The sequence below is a fragment of the Halyomorpha halys genome, unplaced genomic scaffold (assembly GCF_000696795.3).
Source record: "Halyomorpha halys isolate HHAL.00 unplaced genomic scaffold, Hhal_1.1 Scaffold22.1, whole genome shotgun sequence".
Taxonomy (NCBI): Eukaryota; Metazoa; Arthropoda; class Insecta; order Hemiptera; family Pentatomidae; genus Halyomorpha; species Halyomorpha halys.
Window position 1 is genome coordinate 1,493,164 of NW_027104816.1, and position 27,931 is coordinate 1,521,094.

A 27,931-nucleotide genomic window follows, 5' to 3' on the forward strand; every position below is an offset into this window, starting at 1 on the left:
ATTAATTATTTATCTCTTTTATTATTCGTAAATAAAAAAAAATGAGCTTATAGGCACTGGACCACAAGCAAATAAATCATATTCATCTTCGGTAGCATTGGATGATCTTAAACAATAAAAACCGCAAGATTTTTAATTGCTAGGCCAGAGGAAGTGGCAGCTTACCTCCACAACTCGTTGAGTCTTCGATAGCTTCATCGTTTATCAGCCTGATTATGTATTTCCACGCGTTAATTTTTATTTTTGCACAAATACCAAATTGGAATATTGATAAAACTCCTAAATGAGAATACAACATTTTTTAAAATTAAATTAATCACGTATATTATTTTCTCTAGGTAAATTTTGATTTCCAAATCAAAATATTGCACTTCTTAATTTATCAGTGCAACAATTTACAACATTGCTTTAAGATAATTTTAACCAATTTTGAGAGAAAAAAAAACAAAACTAAAATTATAAATAAGTATTGTATTAAAAAAATTCTTGATTCTGTGCAAAGAGCTTTTTAATTAGAATGATTATAAGGCTATTTTTAATGAGGGTTATGAAAGGGGATTGGGGAGTATGAGATACAATTACAATGCAGCGTTATTATTAAGTTTAAACACACAAGTGTCATAGGCATACGTGGTGGGATTAGTTAATCGTAATTCATGTTAATAATAATTAATTTTGTTTTGGTTGTTTCTAAACCCTAATAATAAAGTTATGTATAAAAAAAATATGGGGAAAAAGCTAGGAGGGAAAACGAGTAACCATTAAGGTGAAGGAAAGATGGTGTGAGGAAGCTGTACGAAATTTTATTGTCTCGTAAAGATTACAAGGTTACAAAACTAGTAGCCCAGAAAATCCGCTTGTAGTTCCTATACATTTAACATATAACAGAGACTTTAAAGTAGGCTGCTTACAATTATATTCTTTTGTACATTTAGCTTGTTAAAACTTTTTATTGATTATTCATCATGAAGACCTCTATATTATCTCTAAAATAAATTAAAAATCTATTTACTTTTTATATAAAGAATAATTTCTCAAAATATAATAATTAATATGTGTATATATTTTTTTCAGAAACGTAAATGACACCCAAGCAAGCTCCATCTGCTTTCCTAAAGTAAGTAATGGTTTTCTATCAAATTTCTATTATTTTGTTCTTCTCCCTTACTGTTAAAGAATTTATTTTCTTCAGACGATGTTAACTTGAAGGGGAGGAGTTATTGTAAATATATTGTAGATTGTTATATGTCATGAAAGTAATATTTTGACCGTCTATTTATTTCACTTATAAGATATAGAATATTATCAATAAATAGAGATTATTTAATTATCAATGAAGCATTTAATGAATTATGAGAGCGTATTACCGTGAAACTATTTTATGAATGAAAGGTGTTGGTAACAAATTGTTACTCTTCTGTTATCAGTTAGTATCGTTGCTTGGAAGCGAACCATTTTTTTACTTTCACTTACGAATTTGAGATTTATACGAAAATACATGTTTTGAGGTCTCTTTAGTGAAAAAGACATAGTCTAGCAAACTGGTCTGTGTGTCAGTTAATAAAGAAAAAAAAAACATAAGAAACTAAAATTTCTTTTTGCAGGTGGGTATATATCTGGGATGAGACAGCGAATTTTTAGCTAAAATCGATCGATTTTATATAATTTATTGAATCGATTTTTCAGGTTTTTTCGATTTTCTCGAAAACGACTCTGACGGTAAAATTAATGATTAAACTCGCTATGCCAATGTAACTCTACAAATGGTGTTTAATATAATCTATCAATAGAATCGTAAGCCTTTTGAAATCTATATAAAGCTGATGAACTACTCTGCTATATTCCAACTTTTTCGGCAAATCTTGCAGGAATACAACGGATGTGCATAAGGTACGAATCGGTAATCGTTATTCTGAGAAATACGAGGTCCGGTCGGGTTTAAAACAAGGTGATTCTTTATCACATATCTTATTTAATCTAGCACTAGAATACGTCATTAAAAGTGTGATGAATATCGAAAAGGGTTTAACTTTGGGTAGTAAAATACCGATGCTTGGGTATGCTAATGGTTTGGTGTTATTGGGTGAGGCAAAGAAACTATAGAACTAAATACAACCGCTTTAATAAACTCCAGTAAGGAACTACGTCTCGAAATAAATACGGATAAAACAAAATACATCGTTAACAGTGAAAACGAGAGCAATTTCGGTGATATAGATATTTGAGGAAATATGTTTGAATAAGTAGGTTTAAATATTTAGGTTCTACGGTGACTAGAAAAAAACAAATTGATGAGGAAATTAAAGCTAGATTGAAGGCGGGAATGATTGTTATTTTTCAATTTCGAAACTGCTTACCTCGCGCCTTCTATTGAAAAATTTGAAAATTTACAAAACTATTATCCTTCCCACTGTTTTTTATGAATGCGAGACGAGACCTCTTACACTAAAGGATGAACAGCGCCTTAAGGTTTTCGAAAATTAAATATTACCCAAAATATTCGGACCGAGAAAGGATGAATTATCGGGAGAATTTAGAAGATTACACAACGCTGAATTAAGGTACCTACACCCGGTAAATATAATTCAAGCTATAGCAGTGCGGCGTATAAGATGGGCGTGTAAGGTTGTAAACTTGGTAACGAGTATCCCTAAAATGTTAATAAACACTGAACCGACGGGTAAATATCCGAGGTGCAGACCGAAACGTAGATGGGGGATTGATTAATTAGAATTGGGTTTGGAGGGGCATCACTAGAAGGATGTATGCAGAGAGCGGTTGGTGGTGGATCTACACCCGGTAAATATAATTCAAGTTATAGCATTGCGACGTATAAGATGGGTTATAAGGTTGTAGGACTTAGTAACGAGCGGATCCTTAAAATATTAATAAACACTGAACCGAAACGTAGGTGGGAGGATTGCTATAAAACTGATTTGGTGGAATTGGGTTTGGAGGGACATCACTGGAAGGATGTATGCAGAGAGCGTTTGGTGGTATCGGCATCGAACCTTCGGGTTCGCAAGGCCTTCATTATTTTTATTATTTAATAAAAGCTAGGTCTTATGCCCATTGAATTAGAAGGACTGTGGTTAAATGAAGATTTTATTTTTTAATTTTCCTCTTAAGTACCATTAGTTTGGTTTATTTGAAAAAAAAAATAAACCTTTTCAATTGGTTAGCAATAATAAACAATAAAAAAAATGCATAGAATTTAAGAATTTTTTGAATAACTAATTCAGAAAAACAGAGTTATTCAATTCGAACAGTATAAACCGAGACAAAATTAATATTCGTTACTCCTATCTCGAGAAACTCTAAAATAGGAATTGAAAGGAATATGGTCCGGGTGCGGTAAAAAAAAACTCAAATAGTAGAATTATACTATTTTATTGAGCCAAAATAGTAAAAAAATAAATAGTAAAAATAGTAAATAATATAAAATAGTAAAAAAATAGTAAATAATATAAAATAGTAAAAAAATAGTAAATAATATAAAATAGTAAAAAAAATAAAATAGTATAATTCTACTATTTGAGTTTTTTTTTTACCGCACCCGGACCATATTCCTTTCATCTCTACACACGGTCAATCAACAATCTTCCAGTAAAATAGGAATTGTGTTAAGTTTTATAACAAAAGCAAATTAAATATTATTTGTTCATAATATTCGCCTTCACAGGTTTTGTTATCGGTAGATTTTTAGTTTTCAAAATCATAAAAATAGCTAGAACAATACTTTGAGCCGTATTTCGAGTTGTAAGCAGAAGATGGGTAAAAATTATCTATAGTTGAAGCTAATTACTAGCTAAAGTTGTCATGGATACGATATTTATTTATCAATGGTTCATTCATGAATAAGGGTCGTATCCATGGCAATTTCAGCTATTAGTTCCAAATATAGCTAATTTTTGCCCATCTCTGCTTACAACTCATCAATTTTGACTAGTAATTAATTATACATAGTTTTCATTAAAGAAATCGAAAATTCAGGTGAAACAACTGCCTGTTGAACTTTTTTTCCCTCTCTTCTACAATTCTAATGCAGATCGTACTGATCGTAAATGACGACTCTAAAGATTTTTCAGAGAAAAAAATTTAATGAAGATAAATGAAGAAAAAGTGTTCTAAATTATTTTATGTTTATTGAAAAGAATTTTACATATCTAAAGGACAGAGGGGCGAAACAAAGAATGAAAAGAGATCCCATGGGAGTCGAGAAGAGAAAGCTTTTGATATAGGCTTGGGGTTATCCTGTTCTCTCCTCTCATCATTTCACCCTAAGTGTCTACTCCACCTGTAATATCCACCATATTTTCTGTATGTACACTACCATATCTTACAGAACTTATTTCCTTTGTCTTCCATTATTTTATTATCGAAAAACGAATATTACTGTACATTTGTTTGGAAACCATTATGCACAACTGATTCATATTTTATTTATAAATATCATGATATCATTTCGTTTTATTTATTATTATTAATTTATTTTTTCTTTTAATTCAGTGAGTACTATTGCTATAATTTACTTTTTTTTTTGTAATAAATGAAGATTATATTTTAATAATTAAATGATACTACGTAAATGAAGGCATAAGACGATCACAATAATGATGAAAATTATTTGATATGCTGAACATCTCATTTTAATTTGGTTCGAGCACCTAGAAATCAATTTATTTTAGAAAATATCATAAAAACTAGAAAAACTACAAAGTGACACTAGAATCTCTTGACAAGTAGAAATCTCTACGTCTTATGTTTCCGGTGATTAAGGTTTCCCACAATAAATTCACTTACTACTGAATTTTCTGTACATTTTCTATGTGCTTTTTTTTTTTTTAAGTGTATCTTGGGAACAATTGAACGTAACAGTCATATTTTAGTCCCTTCAGGAGAAAAAAGGCAGTTATTTCACCACAATTTTCGATTACTTTAATGAAAACTATGTATAATTATTTGTCTAAATTGATGAGTCTGCCTAGGATAGTTGGGAGGAATTCAAAAAGTGGTTTCAAAATGTAAAAAAAAATTTTTTTTTGGAGCTAATAGAACATCATAGGTGTTCTATCTAGCTCTGAAAATTATTAAAAAAATTTACAACGGTGTAATTACAGAATTACAACGGAATATTTAACATTCAGTGCTTGGCTTGGATTTTCCTATTGTATTTCATTAATAAGTTTTGGTTATTTTCATTATTATAAATTCTTTCATATTTTTATAAAACCAAATTTTTCTTATATCTCTTGGCACTCGAATAAACTTTTGTAAAGTCTTTATAGTATTATTTTAGCAATTATGTGCTGCAAAAGAACCTCATAATAGACAACTGCTTATCAAGAAATAAAAAAAAAATAAAATAATTTAAATTAATACTGGAACTGAGCTAATCTTAGCATATGTTCACGTTTAAGTGACGTTATACTACAACAATAATACTTCTTTTTGCGCAATAAAAAAATAAAATAGATAAATAATTAAAACAAATTTTAAGTGGTTTAAGTCTAAATAGTGATTTTTCCAAAAATAAAATCAGGGGGTAATCATAAAATATTAAAAAAAAAAAAAAAAGTATTTTGATCACATATATTCATTCCATGAATGTTCAAATTAAAATGTAATTTAAATTCTTTTGAAACGAATATTAATAGTTTTTCAATGCCTGAGATAAAAGTCTTTAATTAATAAACCAGGTAATTAATTTTAATTTTTTGTTCATAGTATTTTTATTTATATACTATACTAAATTATGATATTTAAATATGTTGGCTGTATAGTCTTCTAAATTCTGCAGTTAACCAATTTTGTTAAGGCATAAATATTTTGAGTAATAATTATTTTTCATAGACTTTAAGCCTTACATACAATAGAGTTACATTTGAAAATATTTTTTTTTTTTTATTTATTTATTGATATTTACAACTGTATAAAAAATACAACAAGTAAATTTGATCATAATGACATAATGATATGATACAGGATGTAGAGAACTCTAAAAACAGTTTACAGTATAAGGTCACGAGGCCATCTTCTTTTCAGGCGCCTCGGAGGAATGCCAGAAATGGAAGAGGAAGCAAGATTAGAAACTAGTGGTTTGGATGGTTAGGGAGTTTATTATGGAAGGAAAAATATCGTGTTCAGGCTATTAAAAAAAAAATTATTTTATTTTCTTACATTTTTAAACCACCGTCTTTTTATATGCCTCTAATATCAATTTTGACGATTTATTATAAGTAAGTTTCATTAAAATAATCAAAAATTGTTGTGAAGTAACTGATTTTATTTTTTTCTACCGGGCTCTTATACAACAAATAAGCAGAACATAAGTAAATATCGATAATTTCAAATAAGTAAGACGTTTCGGCCAATTCGGCCATCCTCAGTGACATTTTAATAAAATTTTGGAACTAAAATTATTTAAATTGATTCAGATTTCGAGAGAAGTATGATCGATTATATTTATCTGTATATTTATTGTAAAAAGAGTATTTATGTGACGAATCAAAGGAGTAGTATAGCAGAGCCGATGAAGAGAGAAACAGAACTAGTAGGAAGGTCCAACGGTATAATCCTTTCTGTATTCAAAACAGTCCAATAAGTTAGGGGAGATGTTAATGGGGAAATATAATTCGGGAGCTTTAGAGGGAATGGGGTGGGAAAACAGATTAGGAATGGAGACAAGAAATACTAACGCATCGAAATCGAGAGGCAGTTTTCAGGTGGACCATGAATAATGGAAGGGCCGCAGGGGAAAGTTGGTAACACCTAGGGGGCGACCCACACGTTTCGAGTTGGGGGGAGGGTACTTAATCAGGAACCGCCCAAACTCCAAACTATCACAAGCGATATATTGTAATTGTTATAAAAGGGGGGGGAGTGGTCTGGCAGGGGTTGCTTGTTATGGCATTCGGGCACAAAACAAGGGTCCGGCAGCCTTTCGGTGAGGGTCCAAGCAAAGGTCCAAGCACATCTATCAAACTTTGTTTATTATATTTGGAATTTATTATTTTTTATATTTCTAAAATTAAAACTGAAAATGAAAATGAAATGACTGATTATTTAATAATTAAATAAAGGTGTTGAAGGGAGCTAAGGCAAAAACATTCGGGGATAATAAAAAGGAATGATGAGTTGGTGGTTAACCGCGGATTATGTATATGAGGAGAAGATGATTTAGAAGGTCAGATAATGCGGTCTGCGAAGAGCACTAAAAGATAAAAACTTATTATATTTATAATCTTTACACTTTCTTGAGACTGGTTAATTTTGTTTTAATAAATAATTCAATTTTTATCTATTTTTGTCTCAACACATTTTATTTTTCTTATAAGTCCGACGTTTCGGCCAATCCGGCCATCCTCAGGGACATCTTAATACAATTTTGAAACTAAAATTATTTAAACACTCAACTTCATGCAGGCTATTCTGCCAGTTCCAATAACTATTTCTAATTACTTAAAAGTCAACTTTTAATTTTTGTTTTTAATGTAAAAGTTGACTAATTTGAAATTGTTATTGGGACCTGGCAGAATAGCCTGGATGAAGTTGAGTGTTTAAATAATTTTGGTTCCAAAATATTATTAAGATGTCCCTGAGGATGGCCGGATTGCCCAAAACGTCGGACTTGTAAGAAAATAAAATGTGTTGAGACAAAACTGGATAAAAATTGAACTATTTATTTAGATAAAAAGTTTTATCAGTTCCAACGTTTTGGCCAGAATTTCAGGTCTTCAGGGCTAATAGCAAAGAAAAAAGTAGAGTAAAACAAGAAGCGTAAGGATATAACGGATAATATAAGTAGATAAGTAATATTGAAGAAAATGCATAGATATTTTTTATTTATTTTATTTTAATTAAATTAATTTGGTTAATTCGACATTAGAAAAAATTTTTTTCCTACGTCACAGACAGTGGGCTATAACGCCATTTTCCCTCTCGCAGTCCAATACAATTTAACTTTTCCTCTTCCTCTTAGTGCGCATCCCGCTGAAGATCTTCTAGACCAATACACGTTTAAAGATGGTCCCCATCCATGTCTCCCATGTTACATGGAGGGCATAGTGTAATATTATAATAATATTGAAACTGTATATAATAATAAGGGAAAATAGCAATATTAAATTTAAGAAAGAAAAAATAAGTTAACTTTTAGCGCACATTTAGCGTGCACATTATGGATTTTGGTAAAGGCGAAAAGGTAATATGGAGGTTGTTTTGTATTAGATATAATTAATCAGATGAAATATTCAGTGAGCACAAAAATCTATCAAGTGATGTCCTGTTGAATCCATGGAAATCCAGTATTAACTATTAGCTCCGAAAGAAAAATTAATTATTTTTTATACATTTTGAAACCACTGCCTTTTTGAAATCCTCTTAACTATTCTTGGCAGACTCATCAATTTTGACTAGTAATTATACATAGTTTTCTATATATGTATATATAGTTGACCGTAAAAATTGATATATAAGAAGATGGTCAAAAGTGAAACACAAATAGTTTACAACTATTTATTTTCCGACGTTTCGCCCCACTTTGCAGGGCTTCATCAGGGCTGTTCAAAGGAATCGGTTGAACAGTGGTTGTTCTGTTCAATAAATAACTATCTGTTCAACCGATTCCTTTGAACAGCCCCTGAAGCGCTGCAAAGTGGGGCGAAACGTCGGATAATAAATAGTTTACAACTATTTTTGTTTCACTTTTGACCGCAACCCTGACCATCTTCTTATATATACATAGTTTTCATTAAAGAAATCGAAAATTGGGGTGAAATAACTGCCGTTCTTCTGAAGTGACTAAAATAGGAACCCTGACAGAGTCGTTTACGTTCAATTGTTTCCGAGATACAATTTAAAAAAAAAAAAGGAGCACTACATAGGAAATGTACTGAAAATTTAGTAGTTAGTAAATTTATTGTGGGAAATCTTTATCACAGGAACCATGAGACGTAGAGTCTATTAGCACTCAAATTATAGCTAGTTTAATGTAATATAACAGAGCTTAAGTCACTTATCTTCGTAGTTTTATTAGTTTTTATGATATTTTTTAAAATTAATTGATTTCTAGGTGTTCGAACCAAATTAAAATGAGATGTTTAGCGTTTCAATTAATTTTCATCATTATTATCGTCTATACCTTCATTTACGTAGTATCATTATATTATTATAATATAATCTTCATTTATTAAAAAAAAAATATTAAATGATAACAATAGCACTCACTGAATTAAAAGATAAATAATAATAATAAATAAAACGAAATGATATCATGATATTTATAAATAAAAATATGAATCATCTGTACATAAATAATGTTTTCCAAACAAATTTACAGTTATATTCGTCTTTGATTTCTTGTTGTTTGAACTAAATTAAAATGAGATGTTCAGCGTTTCAAATAATTTTCATCTTGTTGTGATCGTCTATACCCTCATTTAAGTAGTACCATTTTATTCTTATAATATAATGTTAATTGAAAATAATTAATACAATCTGCCACAGATTATGAACTTTATGTATTAGTGTTCAAATGCCCATTCATATAATATATACAAAATTCAAAGAACAAAAAAAAAGTAAATGATAGCAATAGTACTCACTGAATTAAAATAAAAAATAAAATAATAATAAATAAAACGAAATGGTATCATGATATTTATTTTTAAAAATACGAATCCATATTAAAATTAAACTGACCAAAAACTAAGTAAATTAAATTAATTAGTTAAAAAATAAAATAAATACCCATTCACCACCTATATTCAATATTTACATCCTGCAGGTGAACTCTGAGTCAAGCCTTGCCTCCCTCATTTGGAAGGGAAGGCAGGACTCTAAGAGATCCCAGCTTTTCTCCCACAGCCGCGTCATTGGTATTGAAGGCCAGTGGAGACTGAGTGAGTCACATTTATGCCTTGAGGGGAAAGGCCGCCCATTTTCAAAACGGAGGATTATTAGTATCATTTTAGCTTTGGAAATGAGTTTGAAATGTTCATATTACTATTTTGTTAGTAGTTTTCCTTGGTTGTTGTTTCAGCTCCTAGATAAGTCTAGAAGATCCTTAATGTTTTGGTTGAAAATTGGCTGTTATTTTATTTTATTTTTATACCAGATTGGCCTGGTGGGCCTTGCAAAGTTGATATTACTTATATTATATTTTTTTTTTTTAACAGTTGATTATGAGGGGGTATAGTCATACAAATGACACCTCGAACTATATAAAATGTTCTTATTAAAAGCAAAAAAAAAAATAATAAGAATAAAATAAATAGATAAGAATAATGCTTCTTAATAAAAGAGGAAAGTAAAATTAATAACAAAAATAATGGTATTGGTACTCTTAAATAAAACAAACAATTGCCTTCTAATAATAAAAAGAAACAAGTTAATTTTAAAAAGGGAAGAGAGAAGAAAAGAGAAAAATAAATTAATAAAATGAATAATAATAATAAGTAAATAGAGGTAGTGTGACTGAATTAATTTTATATTTATTAAACAGCTCCTTTAACTGTCGGCAACTGGGAGTGGAAGTTTATGAACCGTTTTTGATATAATCCTCTATTGACTCCATATGTAATTCGCTATGCAATTGGCTGCTATTTGGGAATCAGCCACATAGATAATTTGTTTAGCAGTTATCGGAAGTGAAGGTAAGCGGAACTATAATGAGAGAAGCGGAAGCTAACTAGGTCGATAGAGGAGGCAGGGCGTGGTGGATCCACTGCTTCCTCGATCCGTCTTCATTAGTGGTGGCTTCCTTCTTCTTAGCATTTCCTGGTTATTTTTAACCCCTACCTCATTCTTCACCTTAACCTCCGACCTTTCCCCACCTTCCCTTTTGGTGTTCTATTGCACACGGTTCAAAGAGATTCCCAAGAAATATATTTATGTAACAGTATTATCCTTAGAAAATAATTTATCTAAATTTAATTTTTAATTATTTATTATGTTAAGTCACATGAGGATCGACGATTTTCTTTCCCTTCACAATTATAAGACGCTTTTAAGGCACACTTAGCCTCAATACATTCGGTAGGTTTAACAAGAAGAAAAACTTGGCGTTTGATTCTGATCCTGAACAAATCATTTCCTTATACAACCGTTGGACTAGTAATAGTGCTTTCTTAACTATGCACTCGACCTATAGTAGCCAAGGAGTTTTTTTTTTTTTTTAATACCATCATATATATATATACACACATCTAAGTTTTCTCATTTCTTTTGTATTTTTAATTATAACTCCAACTCTCCTAACCAACCTGGGTGAGATCCGTTCAATATCTCCAGCGATGGTTGTCCTTAATGTTGGTCCACCTTGTTGAGATTCATGGCGCAAGTTAGTTGTTGCTGCCGCTGCTGTTGCAGCTTCCTCTCAAACTAAGGACTGACCACTTAGTAATTCCTGACCTTCCGTAGACTCATCAACATCCTTCACAAAGTCCTGGGCCCTGTTACATAATAAAGTACATACTAATTCTATTAGTGGAATACTGGAAGATTATTGATTAACCATGAGTATAGATGAATGGAATATGATCCAGGTGCGGTCAAAAAAACTCAAATAGTAAATAATTATATTATTTTCGTTGAGCCAACGTTTCGTCCCACGTTGCAGGGCTTCGTCAGGGCTAAAAAAGATACAAACACTTGAAATAGTTACAAAAAAAAAAAAAAAAACATAAGTGGGAAATAACAGGGGTATACAATGAAAAGTAAAATATAATAAGAAAAAATAAAGGTTGTAAACAGTACATGAAAAGGGTAATAGTAACAGATAGATAAGAGATAAAATAAGAGAAGAAATATTAAAGAAAGTACAAATTAAGAGATGAAAAAAGAAAAGAATAAAATCAAATGATGAGATAAAATAAGAGAAGAAATATTAAAGAAAGTACAAATTAAGAGATGAAAAAAGAAAAGAATAAAATCATAATAATATAATAATGAGACAGAATTCATACCTGTTTTGACGGGAGTCAAAGTCAGAGTGAGCCGTTTGTATTGGGAGGAGTGGGGATGGCAGTTTAGTATGCTACAATAACAAAATAATTTTAAAGTAAACATAGGAAAAAAAATTAATTTTATATTTAGGTAAACAATAAATGGTAATATACATAATAGAGGGGGAGAAGAGATATTTACAAAATTATTAAAAAAAAAAACTCATAGATAGAAAAACAATGGAGAAATGAAGTATAAATAATGGGATACAATATGTGTAAGTGATTAAGAAAGACATACTAATACTAATACTAATATAAATACTATTAGTGTTGTAGATTTATCTTAATTCAATTACACAGACTTGTACAATAGTAACTTGTACTTTAGTATTTTTTAATTCCTGTAATATCACTAATAGTCATCCCTGTCATGAAAATAATAAGTATTAGTATTATTACCACACTAGTTTCTACACTTGTACTATGAACTAATACTATTAGGTTTCATTATGAAACAGGGCCTTGGTCTTAAACTTCCGACTTCTATTATGCATTACAAACTTATGCTAAAGCCACTTAGGACTCATTATTATTATCATTATTCGAGCAGAAGGTGAGAGAATACGTGCAAGTAAAGTAAGGTGGTTGCATATCTGGGAATTAGAGATAACCTTGACATGACCCCTCACTTGAACCACTTGTAAAATTGGGTGGCCATATCATCGAAGGGACGTCGCGTTGGAGCGAATTCAGGGGCCGAGATACCAGCAAGTAAGTCCATCTGCAAGGGTATAAGATTAAGTATTTTGAGGTATGAGTCCCCTGCCTTGTGCCGGAACCACTTACGCCTACTGAAAAATAGATTGCCGACGTTTCGACGGTTCGGTATTCTGCGAGTCCCCGAAGGGTACATATTTTATGACGCAGTGCAAGTTTTGACCTGATTCTGTGAGAAGATGGCTCGGTATTTGAAATGTAGAGAAATGGTTCAGCGGTTTTTCCAGCAAATATTTGTATGAGGATTCTATAATAATAGTAATCTACTAATATAATAACAATAATAACATATTCTAAAAGCAACAACACCGATTATGCTTAGTAACGCTGGAATCAATCCATTAGTACAAGAGCCGGGAAGAAAAAAAGACAGTTACCTCACCCCAATTTTTTATTACTTTAATAAAAAATATGTATAATTACTAGTCAAAATTGATGAGTCTGCCAAGTATAGGTAGGGGGATTAAAAAATGGCAGCTATTTCAAAACCTTAAAAAACATTGATTTTTCATTCGGAGCTCTATATCTTAAAAACTACCAACAACACTAGAAAATCTAAGAGAACATTATTTAAAGAAGAGTAAATATGCTGAAATATTAGCCCTTAAAGAACTATTTACGTCCAATTCTTCTCGAGATATAGCTTTTTGAAAAGCAAAATTTCTTAAAAATCTACTGAAAGATTAGTAGTTAGTTTATTTATCTTGGGAAATCTATATCTCTGGAACTATGTGACGTACATATGTCTATTAGCGCTCAAATTAAAGCTAGTTTAATGGAATATAAAGAAGATTTTGACCTTCGTAGGAAGAGTAGTTTTCATGATATTTGCAAAAATAAATTGATTTATAGTTGTTCTGACAAATTTTCATTTGGGGTGAGATAACTGTCTTTTTTCTCCTTTTGGGCTCTTGTACTACATGGTCCCCCAGCTCAGATACTCGCTACATTAGATGTCACCTTAGCAACCCCATATCTGCAGCAGCATGAGTTCTTTTCCATTCTGGGCAGGTTAATATTTTTTTGTATCGGTCCCATGAAATGATAACTCGACCCTCCCACTCTGGTTAAAATAAGTTAACTGTCCATAGAATTACCCTTCTTTTCGTATGCCAGGATAAAAAAGAGGTAGGGGTAAAAAGAAAATAATATATAATATAAGCAATAATAATAATTATTTACATCAAACAAAAATATCAGTAGGCCATTATTTAGTTTTGAATTAAATGATGTTATTAACAAAAATTTCTTGCGATAAGTGTGACTTCACATTGTTATTTTCAAGAGGTGATAATAGCATTCAGCATTTGAAACCTTCCCGAAGAATACAATGACATGACTATGGGATAATAGCGAACGGTGTCGATGATAGAAGCAGGAGAGTGTAGAGTGTTGCCATTAAGAGGCTCTCTCTCTAATCCCCCTAATGGTCTCGCTCTCAGCTTCTTTTTTCTTCTCCTTTTCTTTATCTAGATCACCTCCTAGTTAGTGCCTTCTATCTTGTCTTATTGACTTGACTCCTTCCTTCTTGGGCTTAGAGGCAAAAGTAAAGATCACCAATTTATCACTTAGAAACCCGAAGGAAGAAATTATATCTGGAAGAAGAAAATTGTCTTTATTTATTAATATAAAACAAGTTAATTCTTCATTATAGATATTTTTGTTATTTTATATAATTTTAATCGAATTAAAAAACTCTTTAGCTTTTAATTATTTTAAAGATAAATGATGTAACGTTAATTGAAAAAAATATGGCGTTTGAACGTTATGTTGAGAAAATTGTTAGCAGAAGTTAGACTAAAATCTAGATTAATAGTTAATTATTATATCTTCATATGAATGAAAACATGACATCCACAGACACGTTTATTGAAAACAGTTATTAGTTGTTGTCACGGCCCATTTTTGGACTCAAATGCGAGCCTGCCGGCAACCACGTTATCTTTGCTGGCCTGATACGTGATGTCTATATTATACTGGCTAACGATCTCCTTCCATCTTACGTGTGGATGACTCTTTCTACTTCCCGACTAAATGCAACGATGTATTATCATTGTGGACCCTAAAACGCCTTCCGAAGACAAGGCCGTCCGTAAATGGTTCACTGCCCACACGACTCCTAGGATATCCTATGAAGAGGAGAAAAAAGGCAGTTATCTCACACCAAATTTTGATTACTTTAATGAAAACTATGTACAATTAATAGTCAAAATTGATGAGTCTGCCAAGTATAGGTAGGGGTATTAAAAAGTGGCAGGTATTTCAAAACCTTAAAAAACATTGATTTCTCATTCGGAACTCAATATCTTAAAAACTACCAACAGTACTAGAGAACATTATTTAAAGAAGAGTAAATTTGCTGAAATATTAGCCCTAAAAGAGCTATTTACGCCCAATAGTTCTCGAGATATAGCATTTTAAAAAGCAACATTTCACAAAAATGTTGTATGGGACATACTGAAAGATCAGTAGTTAGTGAATTTATTTTGAAAAATTTATATATCAAAAACCATTTGACGTACAGATGTCTATTAGCACTCAAATTAATACCCCTCAAATTAAACTACTACCCCTACGAAGATAAGTGTCATAAACTACTTTATAGTAAGTTAAATTTCCTTTATTTTGAGTGTTGGCAGACATATGTACGTCTTATGGATCTGATCTAGAGATTTATTTTTTCAAAAATCTGACATTTTATACGAACAACTAGAAATTAAGATTTTGTGAGTTTATTTAGTCAAATATCATAAAAGTTGCTAGTCCTACTAAGATAAACATTATTAACTATTTTATAGTAAATTTAACTAGCATTAATTTGAGTGCTGGCAGGCATCTTTACGTCAAATGGTTTCTGAAATGAAGTTTTTCATAAATCAAACTTATTGTCCGAACAACTATAAATCAATTTATTTTAGCATATATCACGAAAACTACTATTCCTGCGAAGGTAAAGGTCATAAACTTCTGGATAGTCCATTGTACTAGCTTTCATTTGATTGCTAATAAACATCTGTACGTCACATAGTTTCTGAGATATAGATTTCTCAATTACTAACTACTAATCTTTCAGTAGATTTTTAAGAAATTTTGCTTTTTAAGAGTAGTAGTTTTTATGATATAGATCTCCGAATGTAAAATTAATGTATTTTTAAGGTTAAGGTTTTGAAACACTGCCATTTTTGTATTCCCCTAACCTAGATTTGGCAGATTTATCAATTTTGACAAGTAATTATACCTAGTTTTCATTAAAGTAATCGAAAATTGTGGTCCGTTTCTTTAACAAATGATCCAGGTGCCCGGTACAAACCTGTGTATATATTTTTTATTTTGCAATTCACAGCGAAGGTAATGTTTGCCTAGTTATCTATAGGTGACCAACCTATTCTTACCATGTTGGGGGGTCAAGTTTTCATTTTATAGGACCGCTACTTAATGAAGAAAGTCAACGCCCCCGGCCGGATACGAAACGGACAGCTCACAGATCTCAGAACGATAGACCTGGTCCTAATCATCTGAGCTACGGTCGGCCCCCTTTGTAATTTAATGCCAGTAATTCGTAAAATCTTCAATGCTCCTTATTTTGTTACTAATAAAACCATCCATAAAGACCTAAATGTTCCTTATGTAACCGATCTAGCCCGAACCCGATATTATTCCTTCCATAATAAACTCCCTAACCACCCAAACCCACTAGTTTCTAACCTTGCTTCCTCTTCCATTCCTGGCATTCCTCCGAGGCGCCTGAAAAGAAGATGGCCTCTTGACCTTTTATTGTAAACTGTTTTTAGAGTTCTACTTCTGGCTAGTTTCTCTACATGCTGTATCATATCATTAGTTCATTATGATCAAATTTACTTTTACTTTTTAAACAGTTGTAAATATCAATAAATAAATAAAAAAAAAAATATTTTCAAATGTAACTCTATTGTATGTAAGGCTTAAAGTCTATGAAAAATAATTATTACTCAAAATATTTATGCCTTAACAAAATTGGTTAATTGCAGAATTTAGAATACTATTCAGCCAACATCTTTAAATATCATAATTTAGTATAGTATATAAATAAAAATACTATGAACAAAAAATTTAAATTAATTACCTGGTTTATTAATTAAAGACTTTTATCTCAGGCATTGAAAAAATTTTAATATTCGTTTCAAAAGAATTTAAATTACATTTTAATTTGAACATTCATGGAATGAATATATGTGATCAAAATACTTTTTTTTAATATTTTATGATTACCCCCTGATTTGCCTAAGCTAGCTTAGAAACTTAATAAAAATTCATCAACAATACATGTGATAAAATTTCACAATATGTGATTTAAGTATTTAATAATTCTATATAATGTTATCCTAAAAGATGACTAAACAAATGGCAGCTTCACTGAAAAAGGTTAAATGTCCATAAAATGGATGATTTCCTGGAGCGCAATTTTATTGCTAGGGGGGCAATTATTTTTATTAAGGTAGAGCCGGACGGTAGTTTTACTTTAAGAGGTCTCTCTCCTTTTATTTTACACATTTATATCCTGTTCTTTATGTCCTTCGCTTGGGTAGTCGTAAGTGTAGGGCTGTCTCGCCCTTGGACAATTAAGATTAAGTTTTCTTAAAGTAGAATAGTGTTATATAATCTTTTAAAGAACAAAACTTTTAAAGATTTGATATTCCGTTATATTTGTATTTTAACTTATAGCTCTTACCCCAGTAGAACAGATTCGTTATCTTGGAATACACCTTGACAAATGACTATCCTGAAATCCTCACACAAGACTGAAAATACAGGAAACTGCACGCAAATTCCGACTATTACATCACTTACTAGACAAACGGTCTAAACTTCCAGCTCATTACAAAAGACTGATCTACATGACAATAATAAGGCCCATCTGGACATACGGAGTTGTGCTTTGGGCCTCCACTATTTTTTTTTTTAGACCAGATCGGCCTGGTGGGCCTTACATGGTTAATATAACTTATATCGTATATATTTTTTTACAGTCGATTATGAGGGGGTATAGTCATACAAATGACACCCCTAACTATATAAAATGTTCTTATTAAAAGAAAAAAAAAATAATAATAAAATAAATAGATAAGAATAATGCTTCTCAATAAAAGAGGAAAGTAAAATTAATAACAAAAATAATGATATTGGTACACTTAAATAAAACAAACAATTGTCTTCTAATAGTAGAAAGAAACAAGTTAATTTAAAAAAAGGAAGAGAGAAGAAAAGATAAAAAATAAAAATAATAATAATGAATAAATAAAATGAATAATAGTAATAATAAGTAAATTGAGGTAATATAACTATGAATTAATTTTATATTTATTCAAAATTTATAAAAGAATGTCCTGGAGCAGTCTGGGCTTCAGTCCTCGGGTTGAGGTTGGGTTTCCCAGGTTGTAGGTCTCTGCTCCTTTAACTGTCGGCAACTGGGAGTGGAACTTCATGAACCGTTTTTGATATAATACTCTATTGACTCCATATGTAATTCGCGATGCAATTGGCTGCTATTTGGGAATCACCCACATAGATAATTTGTTTAGAGAGAAGAAAAGAGAGAAAAAAAAATAGTATTAAAAAAATATATATATAAAATAACAATAATAATAAGTAAATAGAGGTAGTGTGACAACAATCAACTTTCTTCGGGACTGTTGACCTATTAGTTTTGTAAATTATGATACTTTTTTTTAGCTAATTTTTCATTTGATTTATTATTTTATTCTAACTCTTTTGTTCATTTTATGTTTAAGTTTTCTAATTTTGAATTAACCAAATAAATATTTATATTCGAGTTGTTTTTGTTCCTTTAAAATATTTGAACAAAAAGACATTGTCAATTTGAGGTTGTTTTAACAATTACATAAAACATTAGTAACTGTTGTATGTCTCGTACTCTCTTTTGTTGTTAATGTTTGCATGTTGTTATCAGCCTTGTTTATTCTGTTTACGCATCATTCAACGGAACGAAAAAATAAAGCGATTTTCGATTTGATGCCTCTTCTGATGACTTGTTTTTGTGACATTGATAACAACACACATTTATCATGGACCCATCTTCTCTTTTCTCGCTGACACTCATCAGTCAATTTTATGTTTTTATTTATTCTTTATATGATTGACGAGCTAGCTGCCTCTTTATTTTAATAAATCAAATTATTAACATTATTCAATTCGAGACAGCATGAACTGATAATTGAGAGGGCTGCGTTAATAAGGAGCCTCTTTGGATTGGTCTTTTTTAGGTCCATTTTATGCTAGGATTCTTCTCTCTCTCTCTCTCTCTCTCTCTCTCTCTCTCTCTCTCTCTCTCTCTCTCTCTCTTTTCGTAAAAACAATTTTATGAAAAAAAAATTTTTTTTTTTAAATTGATAGATTTATTTATTGATAGGTATTACAATCTGCCACACAGTTGTGGGCAATAGGTTATAGTGATGAATGATCTCATACATACTAAAATAAAAAAAAATAAATAAATAAAATAAATTAAAAAAAAACTCTTAAAATATATACAAACAAAAGAATAGACAAGATGAGCATAATCAAACTGTATGAAAAATAAAATAACATAATGATAAAATAATATATACAATATTTACAGAATCGGCCTGAGGATCCCTGAGTCCACTCTATCCCCCACGTGTGAGGGGTAGAGCAGAACTCAAAAGATCCCAGCGCATCCCTCTCGCCGCATCACTGGTAATGAGCCAGTGGAGGCTGAGCAAGTACGCTAAAGCCGCAAACACTAAAATAAAAAATTAAAACATTTTTCTCAAAGTGTTATCAGCTTTTTAATCCTAGAACTGAAAAAATCAGGCTTTTATAAAAAAAAAAAAATAAACTCAGAAAAAGCGTTTTTGACCTGAGAATCATTTTGAAAATTTTACCTTTAATGAAGCTGTAAAAATTTCTGAATAGATGGAAAGCTGTTGGAAATAAGCCTGGCGATTAAGATGGTAGTAAAGAAGTAATAGGGACTAAGTAACATAGCTCGTTTTTATGGCTTTGGTCATTCAATAAAAAAAATAAAATAAAAATATATATATTTTACATTACGTTAATAACATTACTAAATTATGAAGATTTTTTTAAATTTTCATTTCCTAACTACTGTTGAGGGAGAAATGATATATGCCTCGAGTTAAGATGTAATGAATGGATGAGGGCTGAAGCATGGTGTTGCCTAAGAGGATTAGAAGCTAAGTCTGCCTGGTTGAGTTCCTCTGTAGCATTGCAGATAACAGCCTTAGCAATAGTGAGCTCTTCATGGGATTACGTTTTATATTCTACTATATTCTTTATATTTTTACTGGAAATTACATTATATTATATTAATAGGGTAATTTCGGTGATGTAGATATAGGAGGAAATACGTTTGTAGAGGTAGATAGGTTTAAGTATTTAAGTTCTACGGTAACTAATCAAATCTAGGTTAAAGGCGGGAAATGCTTGTTATTTGTTATTTTTTAATTTCGAAACTGCTAAGCTCGCGCCTTCTATCCAAAAACCTAAAAATTATACTTTACAATACTATTATCCTTCCAACTATTGTGTGTCCAACGGCCTCTTGCACTAAGGGATGAACAGCGCCTTAAGGTATTCGAAAATAAAGCATATCGTAGATATTCTGACCGAAAAAGGATGAATTAATGGTAGAATTTATAAGACTGAATTAAGGGAACTACACTCGGTAAATATAATTCAAGTTATTGAATTCCTGCGAATAAGATGGCCGTGTAAGGTTGTAGGGCTTAGTAACGAGCGGATCCCTAAAATGTTAATAAACATTGTCCGAGGGGTAGACCGAAACGTAGATGGGAGGATTGTGTTAAAGCTGATTTAGTAGAATTGGGTTTGGAGGGGCATCACTAGAAGGATGTATGCATAGAGCGTTTAGTGGTATCGGCATCCAACCTTCGAGTTCATCAGGCCTTCCTTATTATTAATATTATTAATAGGGTGAACTAAAAAGTACTAAAAGCAAACATTAATAGCATTAATTTTTTTTTATTATTATTATTTATTACCAAATCGGCCTAGTGGCCTTACATGGTTAATATAAAAGTTTTTTTTAAACAATTGATTATATGGGGGAGGGAGTATAATCTCGTGCAAGAGACACCCTTCAATATTAACAATATTATAAAAAAATCGAATTAAAATAATAATTCTTAAGAAGAGAGAAAAAGGAAAATTAATCATAAAAACAATGATATTATAAAACTTTTTCACTTTGTAGAAATCTTTAATATCTACGACCACTTATAGTCTAACTATAATTCCAGCATGTATAAGTTGATGCATAATTTAATATAGTAATTTACTAATTACGTCAATTGTACAATTTACACTTTATAAAATGTAAATTGTTACTGTAACTATGTAATTGTTACTGTAAATATGTAATTGTAATTGTAAATTTGTAATCGTAATTGTAATTTTGTAACTTTCTTACTTTGTAATTGTAACTTTCTGACCATGTCAATTGTAATCTACTAACTCTGTAAATCCAGTGTAAATGGTCCTAGTGGTCGAAACACTTCAATAAATAAATGATGTTCTCTTAGGTTATCTAGTGTTTTTGATAGTTTTAAAGATACAGAGCTCCGAATGAAATTTTTTTTTTAACGTTTTGAAACGGGCGCAATTTTTTATTCTCCTTACCTATACTTGGCTCTTGTACTATATACCCTTATAGGCCAACCTCAGGTTTGAGGACAAACAGAGAATTAACTGAACTAGCTGTCTTACTATGTCCTTCTGCACTCACTTTTTTTTTTGCCAGAGCTGTCACAAACATATTTACAGATTAAAAAGAATTTTCCGACTTCATTTTTTTCATAAAACCCTGAATTTTTCAGTTCTTGGATTGAACAGTTGAAATACGTTAAGGAGAAAGGTATAGAAAATAAAGGTAAATATTTTGAATAAAAATGTTCTGGTTTCATTAAGTTGTTTTAACTAAAATATCTTTCCTGTGAGATCTGACATTTCATTGGAAACGATCCAATAATGTATGGAGAGAATATGATTCAATAATTCATTTAAAATATATATTTTTATTTAAACAATAATAATTAATTAATGTTGTAATAATTTATGATACGTAGGTATTCATAAAGTTATAACTTATAGAATAGGAATCGATCGTTAAATAAATGAGCTTAAAATTATCCCGGCCCAAAGCGTGTTTTCCCAACCCCCCCCCTCCTTCCCGCTCCTTCCCCGCCCCAGTACAGTCCGGGGAATAAGTTTTGATGAAATAATTTACTTGAGATAATTAAACAAAGCCTCCGACTCGACTATACCAGTCTTAATTGCTTTGATTAATTAAACGTGTTTCCAATTAGTCGGGACCCGAAGACCCTCAGGAGCACAATACATGCAAGTTTAGTTTAGGGTAATTAGATTATAATTAAAAGTAAATTATTAAACTTTTTTCATATAATAATAACACAGCTCTTGTGAGAATGATAATAGCGATTATCGACTTCAGTTGGAAACTGGTGGGAATCAAGTGTTCCTACCGTGATACCGAAAATCTGCATCCCACATTCTTTCACTTTATCCTCGCTCTATTATTTCTGAAACAGAAGAGACATTTATTCAGGGTTAAGAGGCCAAACTGAAAATATGAACTAACGACCTCAAAAAAAGAAAAAAAATTCCTCCGAAGGTATGCCCGCAAACGCTTTGTTTAGGAGAAATTCACACCTAAAGATTTTCATTGCTACGGATTATTAGTTAAATGCTAACATTACGATTCATATTAAATGTTAATTAATATAGTTCATATTAAATATTACATCTGCTTACATAGGCGAAACCAAAAATCTCTTAAAAGACCGTATCGAACAACATAAATATTCTGATTCCTCACATAATCATTCAGTCCCTAAACTTTCGGAACATTCTCTTTCTTTCAATCATCCCTTCGATTTCGACAAAACGTCTATACTTGCTACAGTTCGTAACTATGACAAAAGGCTCATCTCTGAAAGCCTCTATATCCAATTAGAACCTTCTTCCGTCAATCTAAAAACCGACAAGCACAACTTATCACTAACATATTCGCAAATAGTTAATTTTTATAAAAAGTAATTTTTTTTTCCGCCGACTTTGTCACGTATTATTTCATTTCTTAAACTTTTTCTTACACGTTTGTCGTCCCCCTCTTATTTACGTTTTCTCTTTTTCACTATTTATACCCATGACACTTTGTCATCTTTCGGTACTTCGTCATCCTTGTACATATATATGTTTTTAACATTTTCCAAAAACAATTTGTTGTCACCCCCTCACACGGTTTCTTCCTCTAAATATTTTCTACTTTTTACTTTTTTCCCACTCGTAACGCTTCCTCTTAAAAACACTTAGTCATTCTTGTAACATCATTTTTTAGTTTGGCCGTTATTGGCGCAGTATACCACTTGACGTTTGGATTTCAAGCTAACAGGTTCGTTTTATTCTCTTTTTTTCCCCTATCTTTATTTTACTACCCCTTCTATTCTCAATTTTCCTTACCCACGTTATTAGTTATGTTCACCATATATTATTGTTGTTTTCAAAATAAGTTTTTTTTTTTCTATTTATTTCGTTTGTTAAATTTTACTTATATTTTGCCTCTTTATCAATTATTATGGTTACGTTTATTTAATTTCTCTCAATTTTCTTTTTCTTTCCATATTTCAATTTTTAAATTATTAATAAACAATATATTCATACTTCTTTGCATTATATAACTTCATTTTTATTTTATTTCCTTAATTATGTTATTTTATATATTTTTTTCAATTACCTCTGTACATATTTTATTTTCCACTTCTCTCATTACTTCATTTTATTAATTCCATTCTGTAAAATTATTCACTTTATGTCATTCTGTTTATATTTTATTTTTTATTATATTTTCTGTTCTTAGCCCTGATGAAGACTAGAAACTCTAGCCGAAACATTGGCACAATTAAAGAAGTTACACTAATTTATTTGTGTTTCATTTTGACCGCACCCCCAACTATCTTCTCCTCGTACACATTAAATGTTGTTCAAAGTTAAAGTTTGTCCGCAAACGCTTTGGATAGGTGATGGATTTGATGGAATTCTAATATGGCATTTTATCCCTAACTGTATAAAAATTATTGGTGACATAAGGATTAATACTATTTAGAACTGTCAATAACGTTTATCAGTTTCCATTTCAATTTAATCCTCTGTTTCTGTTTTGCTATAGCTAAAGTCAGTCTTGTGGGTTCGGGAGCCCTCCAAGGCCTCATGCGTACCCTTAATTTGGTAAAAATCTGGCGTTTGAGCGTGATTCTGACCAAATCACCTCCTTGCACAAACGTTGGCAACCTAAACAGGATTTCACCCCTGACCCTTCCTGGTCTGTAGCTATACAGATTTAATTTTTTTTTTAATAGTTACGAATAATATTTTCTTCAAGAAAAAAATTATTTTAAACTGGATAACTCCGTTCTCGTACAGCTACTATACACAATATACAAATTAAACTATTTAAGAACTATAAAAGAAAAAATAATAAATAAAAATATAATTGATGATAGAAATGAGGAAGCTTTGAGAGGTATCGACGTGTAAGGACGTTCCCTTATCAACTCACTGACGCAATGCCTCAACCCATTCGCTATCTACCCTCGTTCACATTTCCAGTATCTCGTCACTTCAGCCCACTTGTGGATATCTTGTATCCTATGTCGATAGTGATTATTGAATCGATGTCATTGCCAATCGATCCTTATCGTATCACTCTACAGGAATAAAAAACATGACATATATTTTTCATATGCTCTGCTATATATTTATTTGGTTATATATAAATAGCAGAACCCCTTTATTAATATTTATTTATTTTTTAAATATTTTCGAATGTACCTTTAAGGCTATTTAATTGTATGTAAGGCTTAAAGTCTATGAAAAATAATTATTACTCAAAATATTTCTGCCTTAAAAAATTGATTAACTGCAGAATTTAGAAGACTACACAGCCAACATTTTTAAGCATCATAATTTATTAATTAAAGACTTTTATCAGGCATTGAAAAAATATTAATATTCGTTTCAAAAGAATTTAAATTACATCTTAATTTGAACATTCGTGGAATGAATATATTTGATCAAAATACTTTTTTTTTTTTTTTTTAATATTTTATGATTACCCCCTGATTTTATTTTTGGAAAAATCACTATTTAGACTTAAACTACTTAAAATTTGATTTAATTATTTATTTATTTTATTTTTTTATTGCGCAAAAAGAAGTATTATTGTTTTAGTATAACATATAAGTGAATATATGCTAGGATTATCTGCGCAGTTCCAGTGTTAATTTAATTTATTTCTTTATAAGCAATTGTCTATTATGTGGTTCTTTTGCAGTACTTAATTACTAAAATAATACTTTAAAGACTTTACAAAAGTTTATTCGAATGCCAAGAGATATCAGAATTAGAAAAATTTGGTTAAGAATTTATAATAATCAAAATAACCAAAACTTATTAATAAATTACAATAGGAAAATTCAAGCCTTTACTAAATATGTAAAGCACTGAATGTTAAAGATTCCGTTGTAATTATGTGAGTTCAATAGTTCCTCATAGTTTCTTTAACATAAAATCAGATTCAAGTTCCATATTTCTTATTTAAAATCTTCCCAGATTTGCTCTACCCCTCATTCGTGCAGGATAGAGTGGACTCGTGGATTCTCAGGTTGATAGTGTAAATATTGTATATACGCCTGTAAATGCAACTGGTGATTGTTTTTATTATTACTATTTTATTTTTTCATGTACATAGTTTGATTATGTTTGTTTTCTTTATTCTTATGTTTGTGTATATTTATAGAGAGATTTTATGTACTTTTTTTTATTTTTTTTTTATTCTTATGTTATTTTATTTTAGTATGGATGTAATCAGTTATCACTATTATCTATTGCCCATCAACGGTGTGGCAGATTGTAATATTTATCAATAATACAAAAAAATTTGTAACTAAAAAAAATCTTACGAATTGTAGTAAATTATAGTCTTGTGGAATGTTTCTTATATCATTATTTGATAACGATAATCCTCTGATTTTTTTTTATAATTTTTTTTTAGTTTTCTTCGTTATTTATGTAATTACCTATTTTAAGTTATATTTCTTATCGATCTTGTGCTGTACCTAATTGCAATAATACTACTATAAATAATCCACAATTGTTGATTATTCAAGTGCCAAAAGATGTCAAAACTAGGAAAATTGTTAAAATATTGAGCATCAGTATTACATATATTTTTTTAAAACGAATAAACTGATATACTTCCAAAGATGTCTTAATATTTCTAAACTATGCAGAACAGATATCGGGGTTTGTTGGAGAATATCGCACCAAAATTAAAGCATCGATTTAAGGCAAATTTGTTCTTTCTGCTTTCATGAAATTATTTTAACAGCAGAATGCGAAATACATTAAAACCAGCTAAAAATAAAAATTGTAAATCGCTAAATCAAAGTTGTTCACGTCTAAATGGCGTCACATGTGAAACTGTCATGGTAGCGTTTTCCTTCTGTTGGTACATAAATTAAGACTTTTAATTCATGTACCAACCGAAGGATTTTAAAACTAAAATTAATAATTAATCCTGTATCTATATTAATTAAAACATATATGATTGGGATTATGAAATGACTCATAATAATATTAACAGTATTTCAATTTTTTTTCTGTTTCATCAAATATTTCAGATTATTACCAAACAGTATTTTAATTTTGTCTTCCATTCCTCAGAAAGAAAAGTTTTATAATGACAGTTCTTCAAAAATATTTTTTTAAATATTGAGGTGTAGATAGTTGACCGTAGATTAATGATTGAAGATGTTTGTCGGGGGGTGCGGTCAGCGAAGAACAACATAAATAAACAAATCCATATTTATTTATTTTATGCCGACGTTTCGTGGTCAAACTCAGGTCGAAACTTCGGCATAAAATAAATAAATATGGTTTTGTTTATTTATGTTGTTCTTTGCTGACCGCACCCCCTGACAAACTTCTTCAATCATTTTTTAAAAATAATTTTTAATAAAAAATATTTGGATTAAAAATTTATATTCTAGAGGAAAAATATTTAGAATTGTTATTTCAAATTATGAATGAGATACTCATTACCTTTGATATGCTTTTATTAGTATAAAATCTTTTTTAAAATAAAAAACTTAAAAACAAAGAAATGTTGTATATTATTGATAATTGTAGCTATTAAAAATATTCTTTTTTAAACTATGTAGTATCATTTGAAAATTAATATTAAATATAGCAAGCTATTTCATGTTTAAAAGGAATTCGAATTATTCACTGAGTGCTGAAAGTCCAGGAAAAAACTTTTCTAATTTTCCTCATCGACTGCTACAACTTTCTCCAAGGGTAAAGTTTAATCCTTCGTCTTGATAAATGGTAGGGAAAGAAATGGCAGCTACTGATATTCAGGAAAAATTTGATCTGAATCAAAAAGTTATAAATATTTCACTTTTTCAAGATAGTTCTCAGTATATTTGTTATTTTTAACACGTAGTACTTATAAATAAAATATAATATTTTTATTTTCTACTTTTTGTAATATTTATCATTTCATACTTTATATCATAAAAAAAAGTTTTATATCTACTTACAGTTGAATTAAATAATAATAATTATAAAAGCTTAACGAACCCGAACTTTCAATACCGATACCAATAGTCGCTGTCTACCCAATAGCACCCGTCCAAACCAAATTCTACCAGATCATTCTTCTTTTCAATCCTCCCATCTACACTTCGGTTTATCTCTCAGATGATAACTGACACTGTTGATGACAGCTGAACTTCACGCGATTTCAACAGCACTTCATTTATCTATAGAAAGTGAATACTCAAACATACTCATTTGTACAGATTCAATGTCTGCACTCCAGAGTCTATGAAACTTCAATCAAAGCGGACCTACGATAGACAAAATTCATAACTATATAGACATGCTAGAACTTCATAAAAAAAGTGTTTCCTTTCTCTGGACTCCAGGGCACTCAGGAATAGCTGGAAATGAGGCAGCGGATAAAGAGGCTGCTACAATGAACGTTCCACCACTCCAAATTTACGAGCCGGAAGACATAAAGGCATTTTTAAGGAACAGAATCCGAAAAAGTTGGGATTCAATGTGGG

At 30.5% G+C, this 27,931-nt stretch overlaps 1 long non-coding RNA gene across 1 annotated transcript in view; it reads left to right on the plus strand.

The window, feature by feature from the left end:
* The window catches only part of LOC136795311 (uncharacterized), a 707,978-nt gene that overhangs the window by 546,578 nt on the left and 133,469 nt on the right, over positions 1-27,931 (plus strand). Inside the window, exon 4 of the long non-coding RNA XR_010842895.1 lies at positions 1,075-1,117. This is a non-coding gene — a long non-coding RNA (uncharacterized lncRNA). The remainder of the gene's footprint in view (positions 1-1,074; positions 1,118-27,931) is intronic.